The 9,504-nt window shown below is 49.9% G+C and overlaps 2 non-coding genes across 2 annotated transcripts; one reads left to right on the top strand and one right to left on the bottom strand.

Moving 5' to 3' along the window:
- The first annotated feature begins 8,111 nt into the window (after window positions 1-8,111).
- Window positions 8,112-8,184, top strand: TRNAV-CAC (transfer RNA valine (anticodon CAC)). The gene has a single exon. It is a non-coding gene; the product is annotated as a tRNA-Val (tRNA).
- A 296-nt stretch (window positions 8,185-8,480) lies between these two features.
- Window positions 8,481-8,552, bottom strand: TRNAQ-UUG (transfer RNA glutamine (anticodon UUG)). Its single transcript has one exon. It is a non-coding gene; the product is annotated as a tRNA-Gln (tRNA).
- Window positions 8,553-9,504: the final 952 nt, after the last annotated feature.

Consider the following 9,504-nt stretch of genomic DNA (forward strand, 5'->3'; position numbering starts at 1 on the left):
GATGCCAGGAGTTCCGGAGTTTGGTGTAGCGAGCATTGAGCTTCCAGTGCGGACAGCATGGCTTTGCTTTCAGCAATATTTCTGTGAATTGTTTTAAGGATGCTGTTCTCCTTAGACAGGGCAATACCTCTTATATAAGCTTTGAAAGATTCCCAGAGGGTGGCCTGTGAGGACACTGTGTTGGTGTTAATTTCGAAGAACTCCTCAATGGCGGTCTCCAGCTCTGAGCTGAAGACGGGGTCGAGGAGAGAGTGAGGTTTCATTATCCAGTGTCTGCTGCGGTCACGATCCGGGCCCCAACAAAGGGTAATAGTCACCGGTGAATGAACAGAGAGGGTTCTGGGAAGGATCGATAGGTGAGATATGTTCCTTATAAGTATGTCACACACTAGCCATCTATCGATTCAGGAATATGAGTCATGCACCGAAGAGTAGAAGGAGTAGGAGCGGGAGTCGGGATAGAGAAGCCTCCATGCGTCCACCAGGGAAAGACTGGGGAGAGATGACAGTGTAGTGTAGGCTGCTTTGGAAAGTCGGCGAGGTCTGAAGCCGTATCTGTCAAGGTCTACGTCAAATATCGTATTAAAATCACCTCCCCAGAGGATTATTGTTAGCAGGAAGCTGTCAAGGAGAGACGTGAGATGTGAATAGAACTCCAGGTCGTCGATATTGGATCCATAGATGTTTAATAGGACCACCTCCTTATTCTGCAGACTACCATGGACTAACACATATCTGCCCAGGGGGTCGATCTGTGTAGATATGGGGTTAAATTTAAGGCTCCTGTGAATTAGAGTCATAACTCCCCGGCTTTGGGTAGAATAATTAGTAAAGTACCTCTGAGGGCCCCACATTTTGGCAAATCTTTCACAATACTCGGTGTAGGCGTGCGTTTCTTGTAAAAACAGTATTTTGACCCAATGGCGTTTGGCCTGAAGCTGTAGTTGTTTCATCTTCTTATAGTTTCCCAGCCCCCGCACATTCCAACTCATGAATGTCAAGTTATCCTCAGTTGACAGTCCAGAGGTGGTCATTAGAAGTGACGGATTAACGGGGTGGTGCTCCCCATGATCGGTGCACCATTTGATCAGCCTTGCAATAATAACTGAACAATATTGCCCCATACTCTACCTCCCCTGTGGATACCAAGCCTTTTTTAACATAAAACCCAACAACACCCACCCCCTCCGACGTCCCGCCCCCAAACAAACAGAGGAATGACAACCCCATGCCCAAACAACCAAATCCAAACCAATGGCATCAACGCCGGGGGGCCTGTGAGCTGGCCTGGCGGCGGTGCTCCGGACCGGAAGGCAATTTAAGGATAAGCATGGTGCCTAGTGATGACATCTTGTGCCACCCGGGTAGGACTCCACCTGGGTGGAAAGGGCATGATCGCAAAATATAGAAACAATTTTCTCACGTATGGGGGAAGTAGCCCCCTAATCAATCAACTAGACCAGGAAGGTGACTGAATTTAACAGCAACTAATAGAGTAAACTAGCAACAGTGGATGAGCGCTGCGGAGAGAAATTGAACCAGAGAGGCGTTCAGTGATAACTACGAGAGTCTCCCATGGGATTATGAGGCCAGCCCTAAGGACCAGAACATACATGTCATAGACCGAAAAACTCGAGTAGGCGGAAGACAGCCCCTTCTCACGCTCATCCACCGGGTAGACATTTCTGTACCAAGTCGGAGTCCCAAATCATGAACAATCAGCCAATAAACATAACATTGACAATGTGTGTTTCAAAAGGGGGTCAGCCGGGGAAATGTTCATCGATAAATCTGGAGGCCTCCTCAGGGATTGTGAAGAAGTAGACCTGGTTGGAATGTTCAATGCTCAATTTAGCGGGGTATAACATGGAGTATTTGACCTGCAGGTCTCGAAGCCTCCTCTTTACTGCCAGGAAGGTTTTGCGTTCACGTTGGACTGCCACCGAGAAATCAGGATATAGATGGATCCTGGCAGCGCCCAGAATGAGTTCACCCTTGGCTCTAGCCGGCCTGAGCAGGGCGTCACGGTCACGGAAGTTTAGAACTCTACCTATAATGGGTCGTAGTGGTGCGCCCGGTCTGGGCTTTGCAGTGAGGGCACGGTGGGCTCTCTCGATCGCGAACTATGGGGAGAGTTTTGGAGTCTAACAATTTTAGTAGAGTGCACTCTAAGTAATCCTCCATGGGTACCTTTATGCCATCTTCGGGTACTCCGATAATGCGGAGGTTGTTACGTCTCCAGCGTGATTCGAGGTCCTCGTTCTTTTTCTCAACCTCGGCGACATGGCCAGAAAGTGTGGAGACCTCCGCCCTTAGAGAGCTCAAGTTATCCTTGGTGGTACTCACTCGTGTCTCGATCTCGGCAACCCGGCCGTCGGTCCTCTCCATATGAGCCTTGATAGAGGATATAGTGCCATTCATGTCGTCAAGCTCTCTGTGGAGCGTGGTGAACACCTCCCGGATGTATTCCATCATTTTTTGAGCGTCTGCCGGGTCCGAGGTCGAGGGGTTAGATGGTTCCTACCCGGACACCTCCCCCACCGGCCCCAACGGGGTTTTTGTGAAAATGTTAATTGAGCATTGCTTCTTTCCAGCTCCCTTGGTCATGGCACCAGGCGGAGGGTGGGCCCGAAGGCCTGGGCGGGCGGCAGGAGTGTCGAGGCAGGTCGGGAGGCAGAGGGCAGGACACAGAGGATGGTCGGACAGGCTATTCAGAGCATTCGGGCGCCCAGAGGACGACAGGGTTGAAGTGGAAAGTAGTGCTGTAATAGGATGTGGAGTCTCTGGTCACCACTGCCCGCCAGTTCGCAGGTCCGGGGGGGATCTCCCTGGCCGGCAGTGGTATGAGGGCACTGAGTGGTCAGTGAGTGGATCCCCTGGTGTCGACCGCCCCGAAGATCACGGGTGAAGGCCAAGAACCGGAGATCAGTGTGCCGTGACAGGGGTGGAAGTAGGAGCAGCTATGGGCACTGATGTGGTTGAGCAAACTGGGGAGTCCACTTCCTGTGTCGGAGGAGAGGTCCGCCAAGGCTCCCAGCAAGGCAGTGGTGGACCACAGAGGGGTTAGCAGGACGCCCACGGCCAGGCAGCGAGGAGACAGTCACTGCAGGGGTCTTCGATCCCAGTATATCCAAGTAAAGCAGAGGGTCCAGTCACTGCGCGCCGCGGTAGGGGGGACCAGCCTGGTGCACCACTAACCATGGTCTGTGTGGTGTCCCAACTGATATATGTGGCGCAATGAGCGGGAGGTGTATCACCACGGCGAATACCCCATGCAGGCACTACGGTGGAGAGCAGTAGGATCCACACCAAGAGAAGAGGTCCCAATCCAAGGGCCAGCAGCGGGCAGCGTGTGCCAACACCTAAGTGGTGCACGGGTTAATAGATGACGGCGCCCGAGGAGTCTGTGTCCCCCCCGACAGGGCCCACCAGGTCGCGTTAGGAGCGGGGGCCCTGTGCGTCTGGCAGGGTAGCAGGGCAGCGGAGCGTGACGACAGCCACAGTGGGTCCCGGCACAGAAGGTCCAGGTTCCGGTCGTGAGTCCAGGGAGGGAGGCGACGCGTGCCAGCACCGGCAGCACTACAGTGCGGATGGGCAGAGTGTCTGGTGGGACCCGAAGGGACTCACCGCAGTAGCCAGGAGCGGGAGCGTCCCGCAATCCGGTCCCAGAACAGGAAGCCTCCTCTCCGGATCCACAAGAGGCACTGATAGGCAGCACGCCGCCCTGGGAGAGGCGGCGGAGCAACAGCTCTACATTTGGGGTTGCACCCCGGGGTCCAGTCAGGGGGCTGGTGTCTGCGCACAGGCCGCAACGGTTCCTCGAGGAGTGGGGAGAAGGTGACGCCGCACCGCACAGTGCCCCTCCCCCCAGTAGGCCCCGGATCCTCAGAGTCAAGCCAAATGACTCTGGAGCAGAGGAGCGGGGCAGAACGGCGCCAGCTCCCGGCCCAATTTCAAAGCACTGGATCTCTGCGATAGGGTTGATTCAGGACGCGGGGTTCGAGCAGCACACGCCCGGGTCCTGCAGCAATTTAATAGGGTGGCTGGCCCAGGTTTTAATAGGGCACCAAAGGAGGATTCAAACAGGAAGGCGCCCCACGAAGCGGAGTTCACAATCAGGCGGCCATCTTCTATGAGAGCTACAGCGCCCCCCTCCCCAACCAAGTTATCTGAGTTGTGATGTGATAGAGATGCACAGAGGGATACAGAGAAAAAAAAGATTTCAGTACAGGGAGACAGGATTCAGAATGAGAAGGCAAAAGAGTGGGGACATAATTGAAGAATGCATGAGGAAATAAAGTGGACTGAACTGGAAAACAAAAGGGATTTATACTGAATGGTAAGTGTTATTACTTGGCTAGACTAGCTAATTTGGTTGCATCCTGCCTGAAGCTATTTTCTGACATGGCATTGCATTTTTACTGGCATCAAGGGAAAATTAAAGCCAGTATGATGAGCGTTCCTATATCGCTATACTGGCATATATGGGTGCAGCCAGTCGTGACATGTTTTCTTATTGTGGCATGGCATTTTTACTGACAACGTCAGCAGGACTATGTTCTTATGTATGGATACTGGCATATAAGGGCAAACCACATCAAGGATAGTGGCCCATCACAGCCTCTGAGCGACTAGATCTCATTGCAGTACACTTGCTGTGGAAGCAGACACATGCATGTATGTACGCATGTACAAATGCGTAGACTGTGGCTAGTGTCTGCACTTTGCACAACCACATACACACTCTAATTTCACTTTCTTCTATCATTGGGCTTTGGTAGCTCTGCACTAGTGGTGGAGTTATGAGCTATTAATCCGCGGATTTATGTGCCTCTATTGCTCTTCTTAGGTACTCCTCCACTTATCGATGCTCCATGGAATGTGTCCCTGTTGAGTCTAGCATGATCTGTAGATTAAAAACTGTTACATAGTACCCACTGAACCCTTGCTTTTCAGCTCTTTTGTCTCATCACAAGTATAATCATCCAACCGATTCTTGAGGCCCTGCTTCGCTGTAGCTGTTCCAGGAGACACCTGGTCCTTTGCAAAAGAATAGTGCGAAAACCGTACAGAAACATCTGACCTCTTGAAGACTGGTGTGCACCTTACTTCCTCCCACTTTCCGGCAGGAGATTTATTTATTGATTACGGTAGCGCCACCCACGCTGCAGCATCGCGCTCTCCCTCTGTAAGGCGGCAGAGGTCCCTTAGCATCTACTCTCTTCTTGGGGCACATTTCTTCTGACCGGCGGCGGATGCCGCCTCTTCTGCATTTTACTTTTGCAGCGGATGCTGCTTCATGCGTGTTCTGGTTTGGAGCTGCTATCGCGGAGCTGGGCACTTTCTCCCTCGGCGGGAGCAGGCAAAACACTTGATGGCCGATGCCGCAGTGCTGCAGGCTGACCCGCACTCCGGCTGCACAAGCACCCTCTTCACACACGGCTGCAGCCAGGGAGGGTCTGCCGGTGGGTCACTGGGCATCCACTCTCTCCTTTTCTTGTGGCAGTGGGTGCTGCTTCCTTTTCTTTCTCCTGCGGGCAACAGATTGTGCTGCAGGGGTCCGTCTTCCTCGTCGCCATTGGTGGGGGGCGACAGTGGACACACGGCCAGCATCACAAGTGCTGGGGGTGCCAGCATCTTGGTAGATTGCCGGGATCACCCAGACTTTCTGTTGTTGCAGGACAGGATCCCAATGGCCCATGGGGACATGGGCCTGGGCGCACTGTGGATGCCGGGAGCATCCTGGATGGAGGGTGGCCTGGGTGGACCCAGGGCACCATGCTGAACTGGGGGGCCCCTATGGGACTCCCGAGAATGGGAACTTACCACCGTTGCTGGCACCCGTAATATCCCGGTAACACACGGATTTCAGGCACCGGTAATGGTAAGGTGAGTTTGCTGGTAGCCGGCCGGTGGCTCAGGCGGGTTACCGGCCAACTCATAATGAGGCCCAATGTCTTTTGGACTGACATACTCCTGCCCGTATTGGAAGTGAAAGAGCTTGAGGGACTGGTTAATCTTCTTTATGGCCAAAGCTGTCTGAACTGGTCAGGGTGCGGAGTAACAGCTCTCCTCTAGCCCTACACCAGCTTAGGTTTCCTAGGAGACAGCCGTTAGTAAAACTCTATGTATGGAGCCACTGGTGATGATGGTTGACCAGCTGGGATTCTTCATGAAGCAGTGTGTGCAAGATGCCCATATTTATCTAATGGTGTCAACCGAGGAGAGCATCCGGCAGCTCAAACAACCCTCCCAGAACATTAGAGACTGGAAGAGGACAAACGCAGCCCTTCCAAGACTCAGTTCTTGTTCTATCCCTTAGCTCTGCCTGGGAGAGTTCACTTTACATATTGTTTCTGCGCCAATATATTCTACAGTTAAGTCCTGGGCTTCTTTGTGTTCCCAGACTGTCCCTTGCAAAGCATGTTGTATTCACTATCTAATCTGATGAACAAAATCTACAGCTACTGAAATGTATGTCACCTCTTTGCCTAAAGATGGTTTTAGGACAGTAGTTCAGGGACTGGTGTGATTAAGAGTGGACTGTATGAATTATCTTCTGTATTTCCACGCAAAGTCAAATCTGGCACCCCTAAGGCGGTCTAACATACTGAAGCCCTGCTTGTATATGCATTAAGGATGTTAGGTCAAATTTCTCCTGGTCACTGCGTCACAATGGGGGGCAAGCAACATGATAAATAAAGCTCTATATTGTTTTAAAAACTTTACAACTGTTCAGCCCAGTGTTTCTGTCTATTTGGATTAATTCATATTATATGTAATCAGGTCATCTAGAAGAAAAACGTTGATTCTCTATTAAAAACAAACATTAAAAAGTGGATCCTTTCCTTTTCTAAGGGGGCTTGTGCAGTGTGGAACGCATCTGAACCTGTGCTGTGCACTGTTACCGTGCACTCTGAATTCTCGTCCACCATGTTTTAAAAGACTTTTTGAGGAGTGCTCCTGCAGCTTGAATTGCAATTGGATGTTTTGGATTTATTAAGAAATTACTGTATTTGTGATTATTTAGTACGTGTATGTTGCAGTTCTCTATTTCTCTGGAAATTGCCCTCTGGTTCCTTTTGGGCGGGAAAAGTGTTCACAATACTAAATAACAATAATAAAGACAATTCCCTTGCATAAGATTGCTCAGGCCTGCTGTGGCCAGCACACAGCCATACTGCCCAGGCACCCTCTTGCAACCAACTCGTTAAAATGCCATTATCGGTCACAGGTTGATACATCTGTGGGGTTGGTCACAATATGCACAACCAGAAATACACTTCACACACGCATGCTCAAGCCCTCTAACGATATTCATTTTCTCTGAGACAAGTGATGACATTCAACCAATGGCGTTCCTGGGCTGCTGAGTTACTGGGGTGCCTTCTGGCTGCTCTGTGGTAATTGCATCGGCAGAGCCCCAAACCAACACATGGCAGAGGACACCTGGGAGACAGTCACACAGCTGTCTATTGAGTCTATGTGATGCTGGAAGCTCAAACAGGATGCATGTCTTTAAAGCACCGCATCCACGTGCTTCTCTCTGTCTTCCTCTGGCACGTGCACTGCTGTGCTATAGCCGCCATCCTGCGCCCCCTGTGTCATACTGGGCCCCCTATGTGTCGTCCTCTTTGGGTGTGTGATTCAAATTCATGTGGCTCTCTGGGCATTGCATTTTCCAGGGAAAACAATATCTCTTCTGTTGCTGATAAATCGTTCAGGTGTGTGGCGCATGGTATGAGGTGCATAGGTGGTGGTAGTGATCTAATACAGGGACACTCACCTGTGCCAGGTGCGGGCACAGGTGGTTGATGCAGCACTGGAGACAGATCCACGTTTACAAAGGATTTTGGATTGATTTGGGGCACTCAAAATGAAACAATACATTCCTTTAAAACTTCAAAAGATGGGGAGTGTCCATGGAGTAAGACATATATATTAACGGGATCTTGGTCGCAAGTTTAATCCAGTGTACAATGATCTGTCTGACTTCACTGGCATGGAAGGAGCCAGCTGGCTTAAATGTTACTGTGTTGATATGCCGTGCTTCAGCACCCCCTTCCATGCGCTATCAAAATAATGGGAAAGAAAAGCACACGTACAGTTCCGTTTCCGTAGTGTAGTGGTTATCACGTTCGCCTCACACGCGAAAGGTCCCCGGTTCGAAACCGGGCGGAAACACTTTTAGCGAAAGCCTCTTTAATCCTCACTTTTCATCTTCCATAGTGAAGTCCATATGCACAACGTGATATGAACGAACACTATTTTAAAAACTATTTAGTAGCAAAATTAATACAGATTACATTTTTTATAGTGATAGTATGTAAAGAACACGGAACAAAATAAAGTCAGACGAAACTAAGACCGACTTTCGTTCATGATGTATTCGAATTGTAAATACTAGGAGCGGGAATGAATGAAATAAAGGGAAATAAAATTGAGATTCCGAAAAGCGTCTCATTTCAGTGAAAAATGTGAGGTTCCACCGAGATTTGAACTCGGATCGCTGGATTCAAAGTCCAGAGTGCTAACCATTACCCCATGGAACCATACACTTAGTGCCACGGTACCCCTATTTTTTAGCTAAGCACAGGTGCCCTGAAATCTGCAGTACTACGAGATTTATGATAGCCTAATACACCCTTTCCCGATATCAGTAATTCTTAATCATTGGGACTTTGTATTATACTTATGTCTTTGTAAAGAGCTTGTCACGGAGAATGAGTACCTCAGGGAGCACTGAGCAGAGGTTGAAACCCCTTAACATATGCACCTTACCATCTCACCTGCATGGGATTTCATGACTCTTTCTTGCCTTTGGACCACTCATAGAATACAGGCCTGGAAAATTATGTTAATTCCCCATTGCCGTCATGATGCCATTCTGGAAAATGACTTGAAATGGCTGTTGCATTGGGCTCTGTTCAGAAAAGACTCTTGGGTTTTCTCCTCAATTACCATATCTCCAAGTGAGATTAGGCAATTTAGTATCTAGCACAGTCTCTGAACATTTCGAATTTTACAGCTTGTGAAAGATTGATATGATTGTATGAGTGTGGATTATACACAACAGTATGATGTGTTGGCCTTACTACAATGAAATAGGAATAATGTAAGGAATAGTTGAAAAGACTCTTGCTGGGGTGGACTGGGTTGTTGGCTCTTCTGCCGAGTACACCAGGCTGCCCCAGTGCCCACCCATTGGTCTAGCACAAAGGCAATCTCACTAGAACCCATTGCTTGGTTCAAAACGGAGTGAAGATCCCAGGCACGTACCCCATATGTTTCAGTAAAGAGCCAGCCTCCCTTTGAACCATGCCTGCTGAGCCTCCTTAAAGCCCCACATCTTGTTCCAGTAGAGATCCAGTATTCTTGGGACACCCCCACCCCCTTGCCCAGCTGCCAAGTTTTCAGTCTATGTATGTGTGACATTTACATATTTGGAATGTACTTAACTGTTGGGGGGCCGCAGGTGGACACACTGCCGGCCTCTCACGTGCT

The sequence above is a fragment of the Ambystoma mexicanum genome (assembly GCF_040938575.1).
Source record: "Ambystoma mexicanum isolate Mex_15411 chromosome 12 unlocalized genomic scaffold, UKY_AmexF1_1 Mex_chr12_unloc.2, whole genome shotgun sequence".
Classification (NCBI taxonomy): Eukaryota; Metazoa; Chordata; class Amphibia; order Caudata; family Ambystomatidae; genus Ambystoma; species Ambystoma mexicanum.